General features: G+C 40.4%; 1 long non-coding RNA gene across 1 annotated transcript in view; it reads right to left on the bottom strand.

The window, feature by feature from the left end:
• The window catches only part of LOC122461088, a 115216-nt gene extending 92255 nt beyond the window's left edge, over positions 1-22961 (bottom strand). Inside the window, exon 1 of the long non-coding RNA XR_006282812.1 lies at positions 22803-22961. This is a non-coding gene — a long non-coding RNA (uncharacterized LOC122461088). The remainder of the gene's footprint in view (positions 1-22802) is intronic.
• Between the last annotated feature and the right edge of the window lie 3101 nt (positions 22962-26062).

Genomic DNA, 26062 nt, shown 5'->3' with positions numbered 1-26062 from the left:
CAGAAATAGCTTAACTGATTGTGGATGTCATACACAAAAAAATTGTTTCATATGTTTGTTTTTAGTTAAAATTTTTTTGAAGTAATCATAGAATCATAGAACTGGAAGGGAGCTCGAGAGGTCATCTAGACCAGTCCCATGCATTCATGGCAGGACTAAGTATTATCTAGACCAGGGGTCTCAAACTCAAATGACCATGAGGGCCACATGAGGACTAGTACATTGGCCCGAGGGCCATATTACTGACACCTCCCGCCACCCTCGGCCCCGCCCCTACTCCACCCCTTTCATGAGGCCCTACCCCTGCCCTGCCTCTTCCCACCCCTTCCCTGCCCCCATTCCAACCCCTTCCCTGAAATCCCCACCCCAACTCCACCCCCTCCCTGCCCCCGGGGGTGCAGGAAGGGTGTGAGGTGCAGCAGTGGGCTCAGGGCAGGGGTTGGTGTACAGGAGGGGTGTGGGGTGCAACAGGGGGCTTAGGGCAGGGGGTCAGGGTGCGGCAGGGGGCACAGGGCAGGGGGTTGGGGTGCAGAGTGTGGCAGGGGGTTCAGCTGCAAGAAGGGTTTGGGGGCAGGCTCTGGCCCAATGTGCACCGGGGGCAGCGCAGGCTCCCTTCCTGCCCGCTCTGCCTCTGTGCCACTCCGGGAAGCGGCCGGAACCTGGGGGAGGAGGGGCACAGGGGTCTGTGTGTTGCTGTTGCTTCCAGGCACCGTCCCTAGCAGCTCCCATTGGCCAGGAACGGGGAACCGTGGCCAATGGGAGCTTTGGGGAGGTACCTGAAGGAGCAACCAGGGCAACACACAGACCCCTGCCCCCCCCCGATCCCGCACCAGGCTGGAGCCGCTCTAGGTAAACGCTGTGGGGGGGGGGCTGCAGGGAGCTGGCAGGACACAGGAAATAGCCCTGCGGGCCGTGTATTTGAGACCCCCGATCTAGACCATCTCTGACAGGTGTTTGTCTCACCTGTTCTTAAAAATCTCCAAGGATGGAGATTCTACAACCTCCCTAAGCAATTTATTCCAGTGCTTATTCCAGTTAGGAACCTTTTCCTAACGTCCAACCTAAACTTCTCTTTCTGCAATTTAAGCCCACTGCTTCTTGTCCTATCCTCAGAGGTTAAGAACAGCAATTTTTCTTCCCCTTCCTTGTAATGAAAAATGCTAGAAATGCCCTTGAAACTGAAGTCATTTAGATGAAATTCCCAGATGGTACAAATTATCACAACTACAGTGATTTCAATGAAGCTGTGCTGATTTACATTAACTGAGGATCTGGCTCATCTATTCATAGGGCAGGTACAGTATTAATGGAGACAATGTTAGTTTACCCACTCTAGCCTTTGCCTCAACTCTGACCAGGAGGGAATGCCTTTCAGGTGAAATGGTAGTTTTGAACCCACACAAGTTTCTACACTGCTTAACTAATATATCCATGCACTGACTTCTGTCTGTTTTGGGGATATAAAATAAATGTAGCATCCAATACATACAGAACTTGGAAGAATAAAAAAAAAACAAAAAAACCCATGCATGGGATGTAAAACTCAGGAATTCAATGGAGAAAGAAAAAACTCAGAATATTGCCTTCAGCCATGCCACCTTGGGCTGTTATCATATCTTGTTTTATGAGATAAACAAAGTTGGTTCTGGTCAGTCCTCTGGTATGAGACCTCCAAGGAAAAGTTAAGCACCACAGGAACTGGTGTTCATGATTTAACAAGTAATATATTTTCTCTCCGAGTCTCCTGTGCCATAGGATACATATAGAGAATACTGAGTTGTTAGAGGTGCCATATTTTGGATCAAATGTAAATTGAAGTTTCCAATTATCTGTGAGAAGAGGGCCATTAGATGTGGTGTCCTAACCAAACTTTTATTTGGGCATTTGAGTTGGAAAGTTCAGATTTGTAATCAGCTCAGAATCAAAACTTCCTTAAAATTTTGGAATGTTCAGATTCAGTGTTATGCAATTTGGCCTATTATACTTAGAGGCCCAAATTATAAATTCAGATCAGGATCAAATTACACCAGAGTTCTGTGTGATCCACAGCTGGTGTTTCAGGGTCCAGCCCAAATCTGGTAATTGTAATCTTCCTCTATCAGTTCCTGCTAGCACTTTCAGTGGGTATGGTATGTATACTTCTGTTTGCATCCTAAACTGCTTTGTAGTACTGTCATACAAAATTATGAGATCTGCAGCTCCACCCCACAAACACTGAGCAGACATTGTGATGACATGTTGTGGAGGATTACATGGTTTGTTGGAGCTAGCATCAGTCATCACCATTGGAAGAAGCTTGAATATTGATTTATGGCTATGGAATTTTCTGATGTGTAGCAGAAAACAGATAAAAATAAATCACCAGAGATTACTGCATTCCCATATATAAATACTTTGTAAAGTGATTTGGTGTTTTTCTGGACAAAAGGTACTCTACAAACATAAGTCACAATCAGTGTTTATTCTAATAAAATTTGTTGTTGGTGCATATTAAATTCTTGAGTTATAGAAACTGGTGAATTTTGTAATATTTTAATCTTATAAGGTGAAATTTTGGCTGCATTAACTTCAACAAGGCCAGGATTTCATCCGTAGTACATACAATGCTTATATTACACACTTTGTGCAATTGTGCTTGTCAAATTCACAACAAATATAAATATTTTTCCATCTCTGAAAAAAAAATTGCTCTTAGATTATTAACCTATTTGAGAATTTCTGTTTCTTTGAATCCCTGTTGCATGCGATTACGCAATCCATTGTATTATGGTCAGGTCAATTTGGACAGCAGGTATTTGATTTAAAAAGATGTAGCAGGATCATGTAACTTTAGCCCTTTTATCAGTAAATGGATATTCTATTTCCCCAACTGCTTGTATTATTTAGTTTGCATTTTGCATATTTTGCACTGAATTAATCCATATCAGAGGAGGTTTACTTATAATAATATATAGTGAGGGTGCTGTCAGTTTTGTTTCTTATTTTCAGCTGTTGTTTTCTAATTCCAACATAATGTAAATGTTATGATACAAAATGTACTTCAAGGACTGTATGAAAACAAAGGGCCAGATCTGAGGCTAAGTATACTACTTTATACCTTCAAAGACATGAAAGATTCTGACCTCACATCTGCTAGTGTAAATCAGGATCAACCTCCCACTCTCCGAAAGTAATGGAGTTAAACCAGCATGAAAATGGAACAAGTAAAATAAAAATCAAGTCCTAAATATTTAGCCATTAGAGTGGAAACATTTTCTCTGAAGAGGAATAACCCTAGTGTTCACTAGCTCAGTCTCTCAAGCCAACCTCTGTTCCCGTTATACTTCTTCAAATCTGTGGCATATGCTACAGGTAGGGGAAGGAGCCTGCACATATTGTTTCTGTTTGGGAAGGAAGTACACTCTGCACTTTCCCTGAACATAAATTCAGTCAGTCAAAGTGATATGACATTAATCAGGTCCAGAATCTGGAGAAATCACATAGGGACTTAGTTTCTTATATTAAATGCAGCAACGTATGGCTGGTTAGTTGGTTTATAGAATTTTTGTTTTTAACACTGCCCCTTACAAAAGGCTAGAAGCAGGACAAAATAATCGTATTTCTCCACCCAACCCCAGCTCAGCTTTTCTGCTTAAGCTATTGGGACCATGAACATTTACGCTGTATATGCTGCTGCCATACTCTGTATTAGCATAATTCTACCAGATCATGGAGAACAGCAAAAAATAGTACAAGGTATTTTCAGACTTAGAAGGCTTCATAGCATAAATCTGAACCAAAGATTAAACTCAAGCTTCATAAAGCTCTCCTTGCTCTCCGTATGAGGCTATGAAACAATACCCTGGCTTCTAAGTACTTCATTTGGATAATGTGCTCATGTTTTGTCAGAGAATTGCAGTGGAAAGTCTCACTTGATCTTCATTCGTAGTCCATATGTACTTTAGAGAAGGGCTGGGGCAAGCATCATAACAAAACAAGATCCTTATCTTTCAAACACTGATAATTGACTATTTACATAATGCAAATTGAAACTCCTTTCCTAATGCAAGACCCCAGTGCACAAAGAGTTTCTTGCTCCATTAAAAAGACAATTTTATCCATGTAGCAATGGAAAATATCAAATTCAAGTAGGAAAGTGGGTAAGTATTTAAGTATTTCATTTTTTACAGAAATATGTTTTAAATGAAATACTGCCTGACAGATAAATTACATTGGCTTTGCCTATGCAACCGACTGATTTAGTGCTACCAGCAGTGCAGATGGTTGGCGACAACTTTGTAGGAGCTTAAACATCTTAGTACATGAATGCAATTTTTGCACTAATACAAAACATTTCTAGAGTTAACATATGTAATGTTTTCCTTTGAGAGAAATGATTTGGCTTCACAGTGAAAAGAGCAATATACAAACTACTTTAGGTAACCTGAAGCCTTTTAAAAAAGAAAAAAATGCAATTATATCTACTGTCTGCAACTACAGTTTAATGAAAACTGAAGAATGAAATGGCTTTTTTAAGTTTCAGAACTTACAACAGGTCGCTCCTTATTAACAGAACAGTTATACCAGAAATTTGTTTTTGTAATTATGTTCTTTGTGGTCTCTATAGTTTTAAAATAGTGATGCAAAAAGGGCAGATGGAAATACTGCTAGCTGCTTACCTAATCCCCAGTGAGAATAAAAATAGATAACAGTAAATGAGACTATATAGTCATATGTAGAAGGTTAAATTAACAGTCAAAGCTAAGAATTGTTTAAAGAAGTGGTATACTTCACTGTATACATTAAAAGATGGGAGATGAGATATCAAATACCATTGGGAATCCCCTCTGATTATGTGAATGAAAAAAATGTATCTCATGCCTTGAATCAATACATTATCTGATCTTATAATAACAAATATAAATCAAATAACGGTCTCTGTTACAAAAGTGCTTACAACAAACATGAAAAATAAAGTTTACTAATAAGACAAAATAGCAGGTTAATGAATGATGCTAATTCTTACTTTTATGCTCAAAAGAAATCACCCAAATCAGATAATAAAACTAAGTGTAATTTGAATAGACTTAAATGAAGGTCAAGGGGACTATCACTTTTTCAGCAACATTTTACTTGCTACAGCTGATGTATGTCCCCATTTAGCGATATGGCATGTAAGAAAAGGCAGAATTTCTTTGATGTCCCCCAAGTACATTTCCTCTGGATTGGCAGGGAAGATGAAGTGGTAACCGTAACAAAAATAAAGCAAGCTTTAGAAAATCTAGAGTTGAACAGGTTCTTTCCTGGCATCTAATCCCTTATCGCCGATTCACATCTCCTCTAGGCTTTCCAGTGCATCTTTTCTTGTCTATTTAAGTTCTAGGATGTTGTGCTGGCACCCACCCCCCTAGAATATGGTGCCTTTCTTCTAGGCTGTAAGCTTTTGGGGGCAGAAGCAGTCTTATGGGGCTCTCAGATATTATTGACTTAATATTAATTGTCACAGGCACAGTTATGGCATTAGACCACAGTCAGCAGTAGGTGGCAATGCAGAGGCACAGCAAACGAGTGAGAGTTCCTAGAGGGATTACATCTCAGGCAGATACTTCACACGCATAGCACTATGCCAAACCAGGTTGGTGCAGAAGTCATGCTCCCCTGCTTTATCTGCCTGAGACATAACACCTCACAGACCCTCCACACCTACATTATAAGTAATTCTACTCACCACCATAATATTTCTAGCATCTGTGTTCATTGCAAGGTTCTTTGTCTCTAGTATGCCCTGTTGACCATTTTTTTGGCTCTATGATGGCCTGTTTCTGGCTACATCTTCTGTAGCCCCACCCTCCAGCCTGGTCATCTCTTTCTAGTGCTGTTCCCTTCTGGGGTAGCAAAAGTTTAACTAGAGAATTCAAACAAAAGCGCCAAGTCCCTCTGGAACTACACTGAAGTTCCCTGCTCCTCACCCAACTACCATAGACTGCAGAGTTCCATCTTTGTCTGAGCACTGCCTGCCAGGTTTTTTTTCCTGGAGTCTCTTCTTCCTAGCAGGTTTTCTGACTGACTCCTTTCTCCAGCTACTCTGGTAGCTCCTTCTAGGAACTTCCTTTCTTCTAACTGACTCTGTCTCAGGGCCTAATCGACATCGCCTTGTGGTTCTTGCCATCCTAATTTCACCAGGCCCTTCTCAGAGAAAAGGGGGAAACAACTTTTTTTTAAAATATCTCCTCACTGAGTTCTCTTCCCCTGCCTATGTAGTCTGCCCTGACCCTTTCACAGCTGGGATCACTAATTGTAATTGAGTCACCAGCTCTGGATCAGGTGAGGGCTAGCTGCTAGATTAAAGACAATGCTGAACCACTCTCCTTAAAGGACCAGCCAGTCACTCACATACATACACCCACTCAATATGGTAAAATCTCAGGACAATTGGAGTTACAGGGATGCCAGAATAATTTTTATAGTGGGGGTACTGAAAGCCATTAATCCAAACGGTAACCCTGTATATAATGGAAACCACTTCAAGCCAGGGGGTGTGGCAGCACCCCTAGTTCCAGCACCTATGGAGAGTTATATTCCCATCCTCTCCTTGATCCCTGTCACCCCCTGTAAGGAAGGCAGCACTGCAACAGGTCTAGTCTGGATTAGTCATGCACTGAGGGGGACCCAAGCAATGACACCATGCCTGGTCCCGGATCTGGTGCACAGGGGATGTAGAGGGAGATTACACCCTTTACTTGTTTCTCTCCCTATTTTGAGGCCCAACTGAGCAGCCCTAAGGGCTTAGACATGTAGAGTTTATCATAGACTTCACCACCATTTGGATTACTAAATACAGGGCAGGCTCCTCAGTTGGTATAAATCGATGTAGCTCTATTGAAATCAGTGAAGCAACATCAATTTACATAATCTGAGGGTCTGGCCCAGAATGTTTCTTTTTGCAAGAAGACACCAGTATCATTAAGCAGAGTTGGTAAAAATGTAACAAAGTGTAAAGATGGCATTTTGCTATGGGATACCACATAGGAATTAAATCCGCAACCAACAGACTGAGTATTTCCTATAGTTATATATGGAGTAGCAGGCTAGCTGGTCATGAAAGTAGTAAACAAACCCTCAAGACTTGTGAACTCCGTCATTCACCTTCCTCTGCATTGTCTTCAACATGCCTAGCTTTACGGGGGGCAAAGAGCTAAACTACCAAATAAATAAGTAAATAAATAAATAAATAAATCTGAATGCATAACACCAATCCAGCAATCTGAATGAACAAAATCAATTCTGATTTGACAAAAACCAAAAGTCAATTGAGCTACTGCAATGCAAGTTAATGTTCACAATGAGATCACTGTGTCTTGATCTCATTCTGGGAATGGAGAGTGGCTGTGGCCAGGTTATGTGAGGCCAACTTAGAGTCAGACCATTTACTGTCTCACAGGGACCTCTACCCTGCAGCTGAGCCTGGATAGTCAGACTCACACTAGCTCTGCTCAAATTAGCATGCTAGAAATAGCAGAATGAACTTTGTGACACAGGCAATGCCTTCGACTAGCCTCTCAAGTCCAAGCCTACTTGAGCCCTTAGCTTTTGCTACCACCCATGCCACAATGTCAACACTGCTACTTTTGACACACTAGCCGAAGTGGCACAAGTCTTTCTACCTGGGCTCAGAGGCATGCTCCCAGCTGCTGTGTAGACACGCCCATACACTAAAGGGCCTGATCTAGAGCCAATTGAAATCAGTGGAAAGACTCAGATTGATTTTAATAGACTCTGAGTCTGGTTCTAAGAGAGGAAGAAAGAGTGTACAAAAGTGGATTAAACCCATAAGTACTTTTACATTTTTTTTCTGAAAGTATTTCAGAGACTAGAGGGAGCATGGAATTGAGACTTCAAATCAATATTTTAAAGTTCTTTTCAAATAGTAGACCAGACACTTCCATTGCTAGAATTCTTACCTGTTAGCTGTCACATTTATATCCCACTATCTTACACAGTTTGAGTGCATCTGTTTCTCTTTATCTTCATATCTAATAGACATTTACTTTAAAAAAAATACTTCCCCAAACTTTCCCAAGAGACAGAGGAGAGAGTGTTTGCCCCTAGCATTTAAAGTTTATGTTTTGTTTTTAAAAAGTATTGGAGGCACTGATATGCCATTTTTTGAGGATTTGATTTGTTATATCTGAGATCAGTTATGAACAGGAGAAAGCCACTTGATTTGGTGCCTGGAGCAAAGCTAAGTGGTTCAAGAAAAGGCTAAACATAAAGCAAATGAAAAAATCACAAGACACAAAAGTGATGCTGTGATTTATCAACGGACAAACCTTAAAAGATTCAGAGACTTGGTTTGGTTCCTACAAATACTCAGATGTTTGTATACTTATCCAAGCCACTTGCATCTCTACCTGGGGTTAAAACCTGCTTTCTGTAGCATGGATGCCCTGGGAAGGAAGGAGTCTCTTCTTTTTCCCCCCACCTATGCATCTACAGGCATGATTACTACCTAGCACTTAGGAGAGTAGGGGCTGGGGGTAGCTGGTTAATATGCCTATTAGCATCCCATTGCTCCAAGTCACCAGCACATGCTAGCTAGGGGTTTGTCCTGCTCCTTTTTAAAGGAACAGTAATGTGTGCCACACCAATTATTTTCCAACCCATGCCTGGCTGTTATAAGCCATCATGCTCTTCACTGTCAGGATAGTTCTGATTAACCAAATGAGCTGTGAACTGCTCTCCTTCCATTTGTCTCCAGGATGTAAGGGCAGGATTTCATCTTTGGTTAGGACCCACTCGAAAAGATTTAAGGCCCGGCTTGACAAAACCTTGCAAGGGATTGGACTTCCAACCCTAATATTCTATGATTCAAACAGTATTTTGTCACTTCCATTTCCTGTCCTGGATGGAACCACACCAGGAGGAGCAAAGGCACTCAGAAAGGAAGAATAACTAATCAAAAGTATATTAAAGAAAAATGCTTTGGGTCTGAGCTCACTTCTTATTTCATTCTATGTAACTGGAACTAAATCTAAATGAGATGAGCATGACATGGATGCTTTACTACAGGGATTGACTTGGGGGAAAAAAATATAGTAATAGTCTTCCAAGCTCTACCTACCTGAGACACCTATAAGAAACACCACTCACCAGAAATCTTTATGATGTGATAATCCCCCTCTTTCTTGAAGTGAAATAGCTAACAACACTGTCATTCTAAATGATCATTAGCTTAAGGGTTAATGGACAATTAAGATAGATGGGGCTCTTGTTACAAGCAGTCAGCAGACTAAGGGCTTGGCTAAACTTGCAAGTTAGAGCACATTAAAGCTGCCCCAGGTGCCCTAACTCATGACCCATCCACACTGGCAAGCCACTTAGAGTGCCTGGACTCTACAGCTGGAGCGCTCCTGGTAATCCACCTCCACAAGAAGCATAATGCTTGCTGCACCTTGGCTGAAACGCCCCAGTGTCAGTGTGAACGAGGTGTTTCATTACTGTGCTGTGATTGGCCTCCGGAAAGATCCCATAATCCCCTTAAGTCAAGTGGCCACTCTTGTCATTGTTTTGGAATTGGCTACAGGAATGCAGATATGCCTTTTCAAACACACAACACACTCCACCCCACCCCTCCCCATTTGAAAAGCACGTTGCAGCCACTTGCATGCTGGGATAGCTACCACAATGCATTGCTCTCTGTGGCATTGCAAAAGCTGCTAATGTGGCCATGCCAGTGCATTTGAATCTGACAGTGTGGACACACTGCAGTGCTTTCCCTACTGTGCTCTCCGAGGGCTGATTTAACTCACAGTGCTCTACATCTGCAAGTGTAGCCATGCCCTTAGATAGACAGCATCAGGTAATGCTAATTTCACCTTTTAAAGATTATCTTTGCATTCATAGGGGCAAGAGTATTAATTTATTTTACATTAATTCTTAGACCAGTGATGGGCAACCTGCGTCCCACGGGATCGGCTAGCAGGCCGTGGGATGTGCTGGCTGCCGCTTCCCGCAACTCCCATTGGCTGGGAGCGGTGAACCATGGCCAATGGGAACTGCGGGCGGCTGTTCAAATATAAACAAACGGTCTGGCGGCCCACCAGCGGATTACCCTGAAGGGCTGCCTGTGGGCCGCAGGTTGCCTACCACTGTTTTAGACTCTGGATGCTAGGGTTTGATAAGGATCTGCTTCCAGATAAGTACCAGCTCACTAAGTCACCCATAATTGTTGCAGTTCAGCCCTTGCATGTTGTTATATTCAGTGGTGCTTGGGAACTACTCAGCAGGATGCTTGCTGAAGAAAAGCACAGAATCAGCATAGGAAACAATACAAAACACCACACAGAACTATTGGCAGTACTCCTAAATATTGCTATGCGTGACCCCTTTTCTACTTTGATTCAGCAGGCATATCTAAGGTTGTGTATGTTGTGTCTGGCACACCTAAAACCTACAAAAGAGAGCAATACTTAGGATTTCACTGTGTAGTGCTGAATTAGTAAAATTATTGCACAAAACTAACATGTATCCTTTTCTTTTCCAATGAAAAAAAGACTAACAGTAACTATTGTAACTATAGGTTTCAGAGTAGCAGCCGTGTTAGTCTGTATTCGCAAAAAGAAAAGGAGTACTTGTGGCACCTTAGCGACTAACAAATTTATTAGAGCATAAGCTTTTGTGAGCTACAGCTCACTTCATCGGATGCATTATTACGAATGCATCCGATGAAGTGAGCTGTAGCTCACAAAAGCTTATGCTCTAATAAATTTTAGTCTCTAAGGTGCCACAAGTACTCCTTTTCTTATTGTAACTATAACAAGAACTTGCAGCACATATTACACATGGTAATGCCAGTGGCAGTACCCATAAAGAATCTTAAGGAGATGTTCAAGACTATGGCCCCATTCTCACTTTCTCCATTCTTACACTCAGGGAGGCTGAAGAGAAAGGTGGCTTTCTGCTACCTTTTCTCCTCTTGGGTGTAGGGACTACCAGATACTGGATTGCAGTCCTTGGCAAAATCCCAAGGGGGGTTTCTCTAAATTATACTTTTCTGCAATGACCTTCTCTGAATTTGGCAGCAGACCAGCATAACTGGAGTACAGTCCAACATAACTTCAGTTGCTCAACACCCTGGCATACCCCTTCCACAGTTAATCCCCAGTGGAGAGATATACCAGCTTTTTAGACCCTCTATACCAGCTCCACCAGCATAGAATGGCCTTTGGAAAGTCCAGAGTTGGAGCCTGTGAGCCCAGGCAGGCAGAATCTGAGAACTGGAAGGAGATGATAGAATGTTGGATCCTTGGTAGAGTAACTTAAATATGGTGTAAATGACACATTGGAAAGTTGAGGTATCTTACACCTTCCTGCTGATTGCTTTTCCTAATACAACTCTGCCTTGCTCACCTCTCAACATGCAAGTTATCCAGATTCAGCAGTCAGGTAATTTGACCACTCCCCTGAGCTCAAGTTCCTCAGACTAAATAGAGGACCTATTTTAATCAAGTAAGAAAATGTCTGTGCACATCACTCAGGAAAAGCTGCTGGCAAAAGCCATGATTCAACACAGCGAACACAGTTCTGATCCCAGACCTTACACATCATCTAAATCCCCCCCCACCACCACCACCCAGTCAAAAAAACAAACAAACAAAACCATAAGACATACCAAGATAAAAAAAAGGTAACAAACCTGAAAAAAAGAAGCAGATCTGTAGTTTAGTCAGCAATGGGACAGGACTTATAAATAGACTGTGTTGCACTATGTATCACAAGCTGTGTTCCTCAGTGTGGACCTGATACAGCAAGATGCTAAGCCCCTTGAGGTCCACAGGATCTTTCTGGATCAGGCCCTCAATGAGCCAGTGAGCCCGGGAATTGCAGGGTCTGGGTGTGCCCAGCAGCCTACATAAAGAGTATCCTTCATGTTGACTATTGCTAAATCCTATGTCTTCCCTATTGTGAGAAACGCTGTACAGACAAAATTAAACAGATAAAATTTACTGGGAGCATAAAACACAAGCTTGTCCTGAGAGACAAAGTGGGTGAGGTAATATCTTTTATTGGACCAACGTGAGTCCAATAAAAGATATTACCTCACCCACCTTGTCTCTCTAATACCCTGGGACCAACACGGCTACAACAAACACTGCAAGCAAGCTCCTCCTGAGGCAGTAAGCCTGCTGCCATGTTGAAAAAGGAACATGAAATGAGTATAGTCTCTTTGGCTGAAGCTCTGAGCCTATTGTGAAGGATTACTAGTGCCAATGGACTTTTCCTCCCTTTTCCCATACATGAGCTGCATGTGAGCTCCCTGAAAATCAGTCTAGCTGGCAAGCGCAAGCTCAAATATCTGTGTGCCAGCAATGTAGGGCTCTATCTGTGCCACTTCTGATCCATCTGCAGAACACAACACATGCCAGTTGCTGTTCTCAGGGTGGGCTGGGAGAGGGAATCCATTAGAGAACAAGTCCATAGCATAATTAAAAAACAACATGTTTTTTTCTTGCTGCTCTGATTTTTTTCCTCTTTAGTTTAAAATTCCTCATTTACTTGAATCAAACTCATATGAGATTCAAAAGCTTGATGAATTTAGGATTCTTTTATATATAAATAGGAATTTTTTTAAACCGAGAAAGGGTGAGGATTAGCTTGCCAAGCAGGTTTTCCCAAGTTCTCCTAACTCTAAATTATATGGCTCTCTGTCCGGATCAAGTTCCAAACTTGAATTCCAAACGATCGGGAAGGAATCCTAAACTAATGTGGATGCCGGCATTTCAAGGCTTCAGCTCCACTGATAGTGATAAGAATGAGGCACAAAAACTAAAGGAGACACAATTAGGCATTCAGAATTAGGCCAAGGACTGAAATCTACAGTTGTCTGAATGACCAAAAAGGATTCCACATTCATGCTACCTAATGTGGTGAGTCTGTTCAAATCCTCAGAGCATTTTAGGTAGCACAAATGAGTGGCATTTTAGAGGGAAGTAAGTGACGTACTGTACACAGACTTGTTTTTACTTACATACATCTGTATAGAGTACACATAGGTTTCTGAATATCTTGATTCAGTCCTTCTTTCTAATGCCAAGTATTTTATAAAGATATGGCTGATTCCACTTTCTCTTCCCAGTGATCAAATTACACAGGACAAATCTCCGAAGAGTGGTTTGTCACAGGGCAATCAATGTGTGGAAGTCTTTGCCTCTGGAGGTGTTAGCGGAAACAACCTTACTGCAAGCCAAGAATAAACAGACAATTATCTGGAAAACAATTGTATATTGGTGCATGGGATTAGGTTCTTAGATGTCAGTGTTTCAGTAAATGGCATTCTTCATTCTTAGCGAATACTGAAAACATGCTCCTATATGTAGCAGTAATATGACAAAAATTAACAACATTTCAGTTTATCTAGAGGATCTAAAACTGCTTTCCAAAAAGTTTATACATTCACAGTTCAAATTTATGGTGGAAGGTGGACGCTATTCTTCCCCAGCAACATTATAAAACAATATTTAGAAGGGAAAGTAAAGAATAACTTTTCCTTTCAAAATTACATGAGATGTTTGTGTAGGTGGATGCAGTAAATGAACCTGAATTTGGCCAACACACCAGAGTTAATCCCTCTGCTCTTGTGGAAAATGCAATGGACCCTTTTAATGACAATGGACCAAATTCTGCTCTCAGCAACACTGGTATAATTTTTTACTAATCCATTGGCTCCAATGAGTGACTCAGGAGAATCAGTCAAGCTTGTCTTTGAGATCAGAATCAGGCACCAAGAGGTCCTTGGTTTTATCTCTCTTCTGCAAGACCAGTATCAGCAACGCTGTACTCACCGTACAGATGCATTTGTTCATTAGTGATTCAGAGGGAAGCATGACACTCAGTGAATCATTAGCACCCTTGTTCTAAAGCACTTCTGATACTCTTGGAAGTCTCACACTGATGTACTTAAATTCATCCTGCTTAATTTATGAAATCTGACAAGATCACAAGCTGAGATAGTGTGGCTTCAGGCCATGATGTTTTGCAGGAGAGGTCTATCTACTATTCAGCTTAAAACCCACATTAAAACATAAGCACAATTACCAGACCTTGTGTTATTAGCTCCCTCTGAAATATAGACTACTAAACACAGGACTAGAATCTCTTTTGATTTTCATCTATTATTCCAAATCCCAACTACCTTTGCCATTGAGCTGCATGCTACCCATTGCAACATAGTTTGGTAGGCAGCAAAATATAGTAAACAGGCTTTTAACCTATAGGAAGGTGATGCAAAATGGCTGGCATTAGGGAAGGCCACCACTGTGGAAGGGGCTTTGTGGCTTTGGAAAAACAAAGCTGGGGAACTGATGCTTTACAAAGTGGGACTGAGTGGATTTTCATCTAGAAATCTAGTTGTGAGTTGCTGCTGCTTCAACTAGCATTAATTTCCCCTCCATACAGTGAAACCCCCTCTCTCTGAGGTGTAGTTCCAGGGCAGGACCTGGCAAAACCTATGTGGTATCTCTTTAGGAGCTTAACAGAAGAAGGGAAACCAGCTGTGCTCACTGTGAGTGGGCCAAGGTCTGTGATTTGGGGAAGCTAGGGAGGACATATGTCAAATATGAGGAGGTTCTCTTTGAAAAGGAGTATATGCCCCATGGAATCCAGCCATGACATAGTCCCAAATTCATTCACTTATCCATTTTGAGCCCCAGTATAATTTATTAAAGGGATGCTGTCAAGTTGGGATCATGTGATGTTTAAGTGTATATTGAACCAGGCATAGAAGTGACTTGCTGGATGAGTGGCTTGCAACCAAGACAGTTAAGAAAAGTGGTTCACTCATATGTAGCAGCAGACTGGCAATGGCTATAGAACGTACATACAAAATGCCATAAGAAATAATAGGGAGCATCTGCAAAAGCAGCAGTGAGGGAAATTGCAGAGAAATCTTTGATATATCATGCCATGGCTATGATGGCTGAATAGAATGCTGTACAAACTGCAGCTAGTTGTGGGGTGTGCTTTGTGAGTTTTATTCCCACTAGGAATGATGATGTTCGTGACAACTCATAACTTAACATAGTATATATGTCACCTGTGAGCTGCAGTTGGTGTCCACTATGCAGCATATTCATACCTCCAGCTGTTTTTTTCCCCTGACAATCTGTTAGGGTGGTAGTTGCATGGTGTGCAGTGCTGCCTGTCACCCTGGGACCTTAACTCATAGAAGCAATTAGAATGCTTTTGGGGTCCTTTCATGGGCATGACCTTGATCTACATGGTGAATTTCTTCAACAGCCAGCATTTGGAATGCAGTAAATTACGTGATGTTTGGAATGTGCCAGTACTCTGTTTTTTCCTATCCTGCTACCTTGGTATCCTACATGGCCTTCTGATGGCTGCTGCAATTAAAATTCATCACAGGGCTGAGAAAGCTAATGTCAGGCATTAGGGCCTGCAGCAGAGCCAAATTAGAGCAGAGCAGGCATAGCTGCAGGGAAATGCTTTGTACACCCATTGAACTGTGGCTGTTACTGGGCTTAAGAGCTGGTCTGCTGACCTTCCAAGCAATCAGGCACTGAAGCCAATCAGGTAGTTGGCTTTGCTGCACATCCTGATTCCTGATCGCTACCTTCCTTTGTACCACTTGTTTTATGCTTCCTTAAGCATCACTTCCTATATTGCCTTTTTTCCTCAACACTCCCTCTGTTTCTTATAAAGTATCTCATTATGACTTACATTCTATCCACCTGATGAAGGCTACTTAGGCTCCTTATACAACACTGCAGGACACTTGACATCTCATCTCACATGCTTCTCCTGGTAACACCATGTAGGTTTTCAGAACACTGCATGAGCATGTTGTGGTCACCATGCTGATTCATAGGGCCAGCAAGTTCCAGAATACTCAGCCAAATTGCACCATTTGCATGTAAATGAGCATAAAACAAGTTGCAAACTTGGAGTAAGCCACATTCAATTTGCAAAAAAGCATTTCCATCTCAGTGGGATATCATGGGAATTAGTAATAGACCAATTTCAAGGCTTTTTTAAAAAGGTTATTTGTAACCTGATAGCATCTTCTATCATCAATATCTAAACTGAAGAAAGAGTGACTGGTTACTTAATTACATGTGAGAAAATAGAACCTTGTCTGTTCCACAAAGACAGCATTTGTGATATGGCTGTTTCTCCTTTGCCACCATTTTATTGTAGCTTTTGGCATGCATCAGAATTGTGGTTATTAAATTATTATTATGTGAATTTCAGCTGTTGATCATGTGTTTCCAGCTATGAAGACACACACAGAGAAACAAAACAAAACTCCCAACAATCCAACAAACAGATACATTCTAGGGCTGCAACAACTGCTTAAATGAATTTCAAACTTTAGTGTCAAAGTTTTGCTGCCATTTGCCCATTCATCACACACTAAAACAGTCAGCTGGGGTGAGTAAGAGGAGTAGGAGTGGCAGTTGGTCATATATGGAAAGTATATGGGACTTTATGATATGTGATTCAGAGTGGTAGACAAGTTAGTCTGTATCAGCAAAAACAATAACTAATCCTTGTGGCACCTTAGAGACTAACAAATTTATTTGGGCATAAGTTTTCGTGGGCTAGAACCCACTTCATCAGATGGATCATTATGATATGTGAGTTGCTCTGAATGCAAGAGATCAGAAAAGAATTCCACAACTGGGGGGAGCTGGAGAGCTACTGTATTTTTGGTTTTCAATAAATTTTTTCAACTACATGAGGGGTAGACATTTGTGTCAGGGAAGGGGGAGTGCAAAGAAACAGCCATATGTTTTAGACCAATCCTTATAAATTACACCCACTCCAGGTTCAGTGCTATGTCAAAGATGAAGCAAGGATATTTTATTAATAACAGAGAAAAAGTAAGTATCTGGATTTTCTGGAATGAAGGCGAGGTTGTTAACTGATGGGGTGTTTCTGAGTTCTGCTAACTATAAGCCTGATTGTGCCACCCTTACTCATGCTGAGCAATAGTCCCTTTGAAATTAGTGAGTAAGGGTGACAGAACCTGCCCCTTCAGATTTCCCAGGGTAGTGTTCATATTTGAAGTTTAAATAAATTACATTGACATTTAAGTCCCTTTCACATGCCACCACATGGCCCTATAATCCTTTAGGCTGTTTTTTGTTTTTGTTTTGATTTGCTTATGTGTGCCATATGCACATTAACTCCAATGTAAAGCGCTGTAATAAATCACTTAATGCCTGCGTCAAGTTAGTTGTTGTTTTGGTGAATTGGGACCATAGTTTGTTCTGTAATAACCCAATAATGGACAGTACAGCCATAGACCACACTGTAATGAATATTGTAGGGAAATATGGTAATAGTCTGAAATGGCAATTCTCCTAAATAAATAGCACATCAACTTACTTAAACCTAATCATAAATGGGACAAATTGGACCCATGTGCAAACAGAAATCTGAGCAGAATGCAGGAGTTAAAGAACCCATTGTTTTCTAGCCTGACCCTGGGTAGAGAAAGCCTTGTGTCAGGTTACATCTGTTAAAATGATTCTAATGCCAGCTCAGTATTTTAATTATAAAAATATAAAACATTTAATAAGAAGACAGTCTGGGCTTACTAAGCCTTTAAAAAGCTCAATGTGGGTGGAGTGGGTAGAATGGTATTCCATGTGCCCCGGATAGAGTGCCAGCATATAATGATTGAATGTTTTCCTGTAATAAATTGAAAAAATCTGGTTTGTAAGAATGGATCCAAATCACTTGGCATTAGAAAGGTAATTTGTTACCTAGCTTCCTCTTGGAAACTAACTGATTCCAAGTTTGCTGGAACTTAGCAGGGGCTATAATGTCCAAAAAGAGAAAGAAAGGAACAACTAGGACATATGTTGCTATGATCTTTAAAAAAAGAGAGAAAGAGAAAGAGAAAGAGAGAGAAGGTATTTGTTTCTCTCACTCTCTCTCTCTTTTTTTTTTTTTTTTTTTTAAGTTTCTCACTTATGGCTCCAAACAAGAGGTTCAGCAGCCAAAAAGAAAAAAAAGAGGTTACTCAGGACAAAAGCCAGATCTATAGCCACTTTCTTTGTACCTTTCCAAATCTCAAGCCTGCTTAATTATGATTAATTGCCACATGGATAATCAGATACAGTTTCAAAAGGTTGGAGATGACAGTCCAAGGACACAAGGGAAGAAGGAAGGTTCGCCTTTGTTGCAAGAAAAAAAAATATCAGGTCCTTTCCTCAGCCCATAACCTTTACTTATTTTAACAATTCCAAATGGAATTAATACCATCGGTATATTGTTCCTGCTCCTGGGAATTGAACTTCAACTGTACAATTTCTGCAGCTGTCAGTTTTTTCAGGCCTCCTGTCAATAAAGCAATGTTGGGGTGCCCTTCTTCTTGAATGAAAGCAGTTTCAAGTTTCTGCTTTATGTCTGTGCTTTCTGGGTGGTGTGACATGATGAGAAAGTACAAAAAATAATAACAGCAGTTAAAAAGCTTCCACTCTTGCCTTAACTGGATCAAACGTAATAGACTTCAGTCTTTTCTCTTTATTTCCTTTGCTTGTTTTAGAAAACACTGTGAAAAGTGCAGGAGATTTTGTCTTGCCAGCTCTTTCCTCCATTTAAAATCCCTTTGGCTAAGTCAAGGATCACAGTATGTCATTTCCAGCCTAACAGAAGTGTTGGGCCTCGTTCAGCTCCTATTACTAGGAGGCAAATCCCTAGGTTCCAGGCGCCAGTGTTTCTGCTTTTGGCTCCTTTCCCAGTATTGTTTCCTTCATTACATTCCAGAGTGCCTCTCAGCCAGTTAATGTTTGCACTGGGAGGTCCAAATATCCAGCAATCAGCACTGAACTTTTTGCTTTTTGTTGAGAATTGCAGGTTTCAAATGCAATCACTGGCTTTAAAGAAAAACTTACAGGTGAACACAAAAGCACTAATTTCTATTTCATTCACAAACAATAATATTTGTTTCAGTTTCAGCCATGTGCACTTGTAAAACAGTTTTAGAAGTGTTCTGGCTTTTAAAGATCTTATAGTGGCTAGAACTGTTTTACCAATTTTGGAGTCATAATTTTCCTCTCCTAAATGCTACAACTATATTTCAGCCTAAGAATTGTTACAGTCATATATTATGTGCAGCTGTTACCACTGATAGTACTACAGCATGTGCTCTTTCATTTAAAAAACCAGCAATACAAAAGTGGATAAACTAATCTGAATCAGGTTAAAGGTCATGACATCTAAGAGCTCAATTCTGTCATCCACATACATAAACAATAATTCCTTACTCCTTGTGGCAGATTTGGGTCCTTAATTTACATCCATACCATTTATTTAGTAAATGTACGTTTTCTCAACATTATTTAGGGCAAAGGTTCTCAACCTTTTTCTTTCAGAGGCGCCCGCATCATGCTATCAAAACTCCACGGCCCACCTGTTTCACAACAACTGTTTTTCTGCATATAAAAGGCAAGGCCAGTGTTAGGGGGCAGCAAGCAGGGCAGTTACCTGGGGTCCCATGCTACAGTGAGTCCTGTGAAGTTAAGTTGCTCAGGCTTTAGCTTCAGCCCTGGGTGGCGGGGCTTGGAACCCCAAGCTTCAGCCCCATGCAGTGGGACTTTCTGCCCTGGGCCACAGCAAGTCTAATGCTGGCCCTGCTTGGCAAACCCCTGAAACCTGCTTGGGGCCTCACAGTGGGTCCCGGGCCCTTGGTTGAGGACCACTGATTTAGGATACAGTCCTTGATATTAATCATGGACTAAAGTATTTGAATGCACTGGGAAAATCAATGTTGTGAATTTCAATTAATATGCTGAGATACCAAAGGTATTTAGGCAGCTAATTCCAGTGGAAGATAGGCACCTAAATACCTTTTGGGATCTGGGCCATAATGACTTGGATGCATGTTTACAATTCCATAAGAAGCTCAGCTTGGGCCCAATCCTGAAACTTACTGGGCAGCTCCTGTAGGATGTTGAGCACTCTCATTTCCCAATGACTTCCAAATAATGGCCCTGGATGTCTCAAGTTGGGCATTCAGGCACGGAAGCATCCACAATGAGTAGTCATTTTTGAAAATATAGGCCTCTTGCTCGTGTCATCAAACTTCCAATAAAAACAATAGGAAAGCTTTGTGTGTATTGGCAAAGGATAGGGCCCATATATTATGAAGCTAAGATAGCATGAGATTTTACTGTACAAACCCTATAAACTAAGGGCTACTTTTACCACAATTCATTTTCTCTGGAGTTTACTATGAAGTTTCAAGAAGAGTTTTCTATGAAATTTCCCTGTCTCAGCAACCATGGGACATAAGGCTGATTAAGTAACAAAAAAGTTCACCACACTTGCCTGTGGAACAAAATAATACAAGTTGGTAATTCCTCACTACCTTTCATATAGCCTACAGCTATACCGCAACCCATGACCATATGTCATATGATTGGTGTCATGGAGTCCTATGGGTACTAGCTCACAGTGATGATATCAGGTTCATGGACGTGAATATGCTCATAGAAAATATTAATATTAACTCGGTTTAAATAACAACCCTGCTAAAGGAGATAAACCAAAAGATGAAACACAATAGATTTCAGGTTGCAATATGCTTTCATTTTTGTTAAGATCATAGGCATTTTACAGATTATTGATAATGAGGCTAACATAAAGCAGAAATAATTTGATAGTATATAGGTCAGGAATGTGCCTAGGATATGTCCTTGGCAATGATCTGCCACCCTGCCGCAAATAGTCATGAGTATTATTTTCTGGCATAACAAATTGCTGGCAATGATTTTTTTCTACCTTTCTATCAACAAAACAACAAGACACTAAACTATGCTTTTTCTACTTATGCTAGTTCAATGCTATTCCTTTTCAATGCATATCTTTTTACAAAATAGGCCAAGCACAATACACTTTGCTTTATTCATACAGTACCCATTGCTTACTCTCTTTGACATCAATTTGCCTGAATGCATAGTGCCTGAGTTCAGTATATTTAGGTGTAAAAAGTACAGGTAACATAGAATAGCTTACAGAGCTTATACAGCCTCTTGGTGCACTCCAATTTAGACACTTACACAAATCAGATCCAGAATTTATTTTCTTCCCTTCAGGGTATCATTAATGGGACTAGAGGAGGGATTCTCATGTGCCATTTCGAAAACTTGTTCATTTCTGTGATCTTCCCCTCTGCCTAAAAGAATGATGTAAATGCTACACCTGTTTATAAACACATATGAAATATTTTTGACACAAGATTCAGACAGCTCCAGATCTGCAAGATGTTTCTATACAAACTCCTGTGCTTCACATTCTGCTTTTTGCTCACTTAGTTCACACAGCATAATATTCTTTTCAGCAGTCTATTTGATAATAAGGACACCAATTTGAACAGCACATAAACATGTCTAGATCTTACTGAAGTCAAAAGGTCTTAAGCTTAAAGTTAAGCACATTGTTAAGTGTCTTCCAGAATAGGCACCTAATAGAACAGCATGTACCTTTAAAATATAAGCATTACAAGTGTCTGACCTTGTTCCCCCTTACTCTCTAGTGCCTGTTAGGGACAAGTCCCCACTTGAGCTGTAGACACTACCAGTGAGAAGGGAAATTGGAGTTTCCCACTTAGCAAGTTCAAATGTACAGTAATTTTGTGATGGCCTAAATCACATACAAACTTGAAATTGACATTGTGTCCTAGCCTCCCACAGCAACAGATATGACAAATATCAAAGGAAATGTCTTGGCTTTAGCTTCTTATGTATAAACATCAAGAAATTGAGAACAATATATCAAGTAAGCTCTCTAAAGCAGATGTAAAGCTATATTAATACACATATATAGTGGCATCACTGATGATAACAAAGCATTTAAAATTAATTAATTATTCTAACCACACTCCTGTAAAGTGAAAAGTTTCTACTAGTTTAAGTGTTTAATAGTTCTAGCTATATTCCCAATATTAATTATAGGTCACAGAAGAAATTTTTAAAGAGTTAGAATGGCTGTAGTAACAGGGAGCTGAGCTAGGCCAGATCAGACAAGATCAGCTATGGCTGTACTGGCAGGATGCAAAGCAGAAATGTCCGAAGAGGAAAGAGAACCTGGGACCCTTCTGGAGGTTCAGGCATCACTGGAGAGGATAGCTTTGGGTTTAAATGGGCTCTGACATAAATAAAAGAACATACCAGTTACAAAGAATCAACAACCTCTTCTTTGTTGGCTTGTTGTTTTTTAACAGAGATAGACATAAGATGGCTCCTGCCATTCTATAAATATAATTCAAAATGCTCCAAATCAATTCATAGTCTCTTCAGATGGCTTGATAGAAAGCAAGGTTCAGAACTGGGGAAGTGAGGATGTAGTAGTATTCTTCCAAGCTCCACGCAGGTAAATCACGAAAATGAGATGCCACACAAAGGAGATGTTAAATCAGAGCTCTGCTTGGCTCCCATTTGTTGCGGCTCCCCTAGTCTCATTAGGTTTGGCTCTGTGACTGAAGGTAAAAAAAAGTGGTGGTATTTCCCAAATGTTACCCACTTGGGTCCCCAATATGAGATTTCACTCACAGTAAACTGCAGATGTGTGATCCTCCCTCTCCTCTTACATAAAAGAGTTAAATAGTTCACACTGAGATTTAAATAATCATCACTAGTCATCTGAGTTAAAACCTCACAGAGATAAATGAAGCAGTTCAAAACTCTTAGTGCTTTTGTTCCAGGCTCTCTGCAGACTCATGTAGACATTTCTGCATTGGTTACATTCAGTTCCCATTTTTAAGGGTTTCTTTGCAATGATAACAGGTAGAGACTTACTTTTTAAAAAATACGAAAGCTGATATTCTGGAGATGTAGGTAACAGCTTCAGAGAGATGCCAGTTCAGAATACGGGTGAGTACTAGCTGTTTGTGTTCTGCTGGAAAGAGACAAATCTTTATGTCAAGATGACGTGAGAGTTGGTTACTGCTGCCTCTGTTGTCTGTTATTAGTGGAAGAAGGAGAAATCACAAGCCTACTACAGCTGCCACTGATGTATGTACCAAGCCTTATAACTCCTGTGTCTACTTCCTTTTTGAAACCAAAGGACTCTTACTGGGGGAGCTTTGTAGCTGTTGATGGTAAAAAGTCAAAGGCTGGTACTTTTTCCCCTTAACTAGTTAATCCTCCCTGTGGGTATAGTAATCACTAAGTTGTCATAGATTTTGTTGTCACTAGTAGCTTCATACTCATATTCCCTAAGCTGCCATCTTCATCCTCATCAGTTTCTCCATTCAGAATTATAATAAAACCCAAAACAATGTGCTCATAATATTTCCTCCAGTTCCAAAAACGAGAAAGAAAACAAAGAGCTAGCAGATGCTGATTTCCTCACTTAACTGCACATATTTTATAGTATTTGTCTGATTTTTTCCCAAGACACCCACCTGACCTCCCTTTCTCTCCAGTGTCTCCGAACTTCAGCCAGACAGTGCTAATCATGTAAGATGCAGCCCATGAAAATAGACTGCAACTAAGTGAAATGTACCCTTTGACTTTAACGCCTTCACATGCACTATGAGGCTCAAATTGCGTCTTTGCTAAATGGAATGCATTTTCATTGGCAAAAACTGTAGCAAATTATAGCTATGAAGATGAGACATTTTTCACTAATTCACTAAAGCAGCAAAAATAAAATAATGATTTCAATACAGAGTATGTACAAAACTGTGAGGTTTTCCCAAACATTTCTGGAGGAAATAAAATAGGAGTATAATAATATTACTTTTCATTTCCCTCTGAAGAACTCAAAGTGCTTTACAAACTTTAATGAATTTAGGCCCACAACACTCCTATGAGGTAGGCTATTATTTATCCCAAATGTTCTCAAACTTTTTCTTAGTCTGGATGATATTTTAGTGTGGAGATTGTCTTGAGACCACATTCTCTCCCATTTACGAGGTGTGTGACATCCCTGTGGTTACTAAAACAATTGTCTTAATGGAAGAGTATTTAATGCATCTTTAGATGTCTTTTAATGTAATTTGATAGCTGGAAATAAGCAAGAGGATCCAGCATAATATAACCACATAGCTCTTCTTGGATCACAAACATGTGCTTTGAAGGCCATCAGTGATCCATGGTCAACGTTTAGCCATATTTACAGATGAAGAAACTGAAGGACAGAGCTAAAATGACTTGCCCATGGTCACATAGAAAGTCTGTGGCAGAGCTGGAAAAATAATTTGTTTGGTTTCCCCATCTACAGTGAGCAAAGTATGCATTTGTCGGTATAAACTTTTTTCTCCCCCCACATTAAGAAAAATAAAAACAAGAGAGAGAGAACACAAGGGATTCACTAAAAAGCTCCAGGAGCTACAATAAGATGGGCGCATAATTGGTTAGAAAACCGTTCCCAGAGAGTAGTTATCAATGGTTGCCAGTCAAGCTGGAAGGGCATATCAGATACGGACCCTCAGGGATGAGTTCTGGGTCCGGTTCTGTTCAATATCTTCATCAATGATTTAGATAATGGCATAGAGAGTACACTTATAAAATTTGCAAATGATACCAAGCTGAGAGGGGTTGCAAGTGCTTTGGAGGAGAGGATTAAAATTCAAAATGATCTGGACAAACTGGAGAAATGGTCTGAAGTAAACAGGATGAAATTCAATAAGGACAAATGCAAAGTACTCTGCTTAGGAAGGAACAATCAGCTATACACATACAAAATGGGACATTACTGCCCAGGAAGGAGTACTGCAGAAAGGGATCTGGGGGTCAGAGTGGATCACAACCTAACAATGAGTCAATAGTGTAACAGTGTTGCAAAAAAACCCAAACATCATTCTTGGATGTATTAGCAGGAATGTTGTAAGCAAGATACAAGAAGTAATTCTTCCGCTGTACTCCATGTTGATTAGCCTCAACTGGAATATTGTGACCAGTTCTGGGTGCAACATTTCAGAAAGGATGTGGACAAATTGGAGAAAGTCCAGAAAAGAGCAACAAAAAAGGATTAAAAGTCTAGAAAACATGACCTATGAGGGAAGGTTGAAAAAAATTGGGTTTGTTTAGTCTGGAGAAGAGAAGACTGAGGGTGGATATGATAACAGTTTTTAAGTACATAAAAGATTGTTACAAGGAGGAGGGAGAAAAATTGTTGTTCTTAACTGCTGAGAATAGGACAAGAAGCTTAAATTGGGCTTAAATTGCAGCAAGTGTGGTTTAGGTTGGACATTAGGAAAAACATCCTAACTGTCAGGGTGTTAAGAACTGGAATAAAGTGCCTAGGAGGGTCATGGAATCTCCAACATTGGAGATTTTTAAGAGCAGGTTAGACAAACACCTGTTAGGGATGGTCTAGTTAATACTTAGTCCTGCCATGAGTGCAGGGGACTGGACTAGAAGACCTCTCAAGATCCCTTCCAGTCCTATGATTCTATGATTATAAGAACTCTCAACAATAAGAGTAAAGCTCACCTGTGCAGGGAACAGAACTATCCCCAGGAGTGAGCCAAAATTGTGGAATAACTCCGCCAGGAACTAAAAACCATCATAAATCTCACTACTTTCCTCTCCAAGTGCCTTCTCTAATATAATCACATAACAACAAGAACATTTAATAAAGAAATAAATAAATAATAACAAAAATCCCTACCAAAATGAGACATTCCACTGCACACGCTTCTCGCTTTGGAGGAGCATGACAGAACAAACACATGACAGACGTAGTCGTCTTGCTGAAAGCACTACTGGAAGGCATTCACATACTACAGTGATAAGAATAGTATAAAAACGTATACAGAATAGAACAGAATAGAATACCTTTGCAGTATTTGGCTTCTGAACTGATCACAGAATAGCAATTGCCTCACAGCTGTTCCTGTAGCAGGTTGGATGATTCCTTGAACCTTCACCCAAAATTCAAAGTAAACTAAAACTGATTTTTTTTAAGGTCCAATTTTTTTTTTGTTTATTTTTAATGTTTTGTTCCTCAGTGCTTCCAGGCTCTGTCTAGGATCAGAAGTAGTGCTGGAATTTTGTGAGAAATGATGTTATTGCATGATTTTCAGCCCAGTTTTACAAACTCAGATGTC

This window comes from Dermochelys coriacea, chromosome 7 (assembly GCF_009764565.3).
Source record: "Dermochelys coriacea isolate rDerCor1 chromosome 7, rDerCor1.pri.v4, whole genome shotgun sequence".
NCBI lineage: Eukaryota > Metazoa > Chordata > Testudines > Dermochelyidae > Dermochelys > Dermochelys coriacea.
The sequence above is the reverse complement of the archived record's forward strand: the minus strand, read 5'-3'. Positions and strand labels throughout refer to the sequence as shown.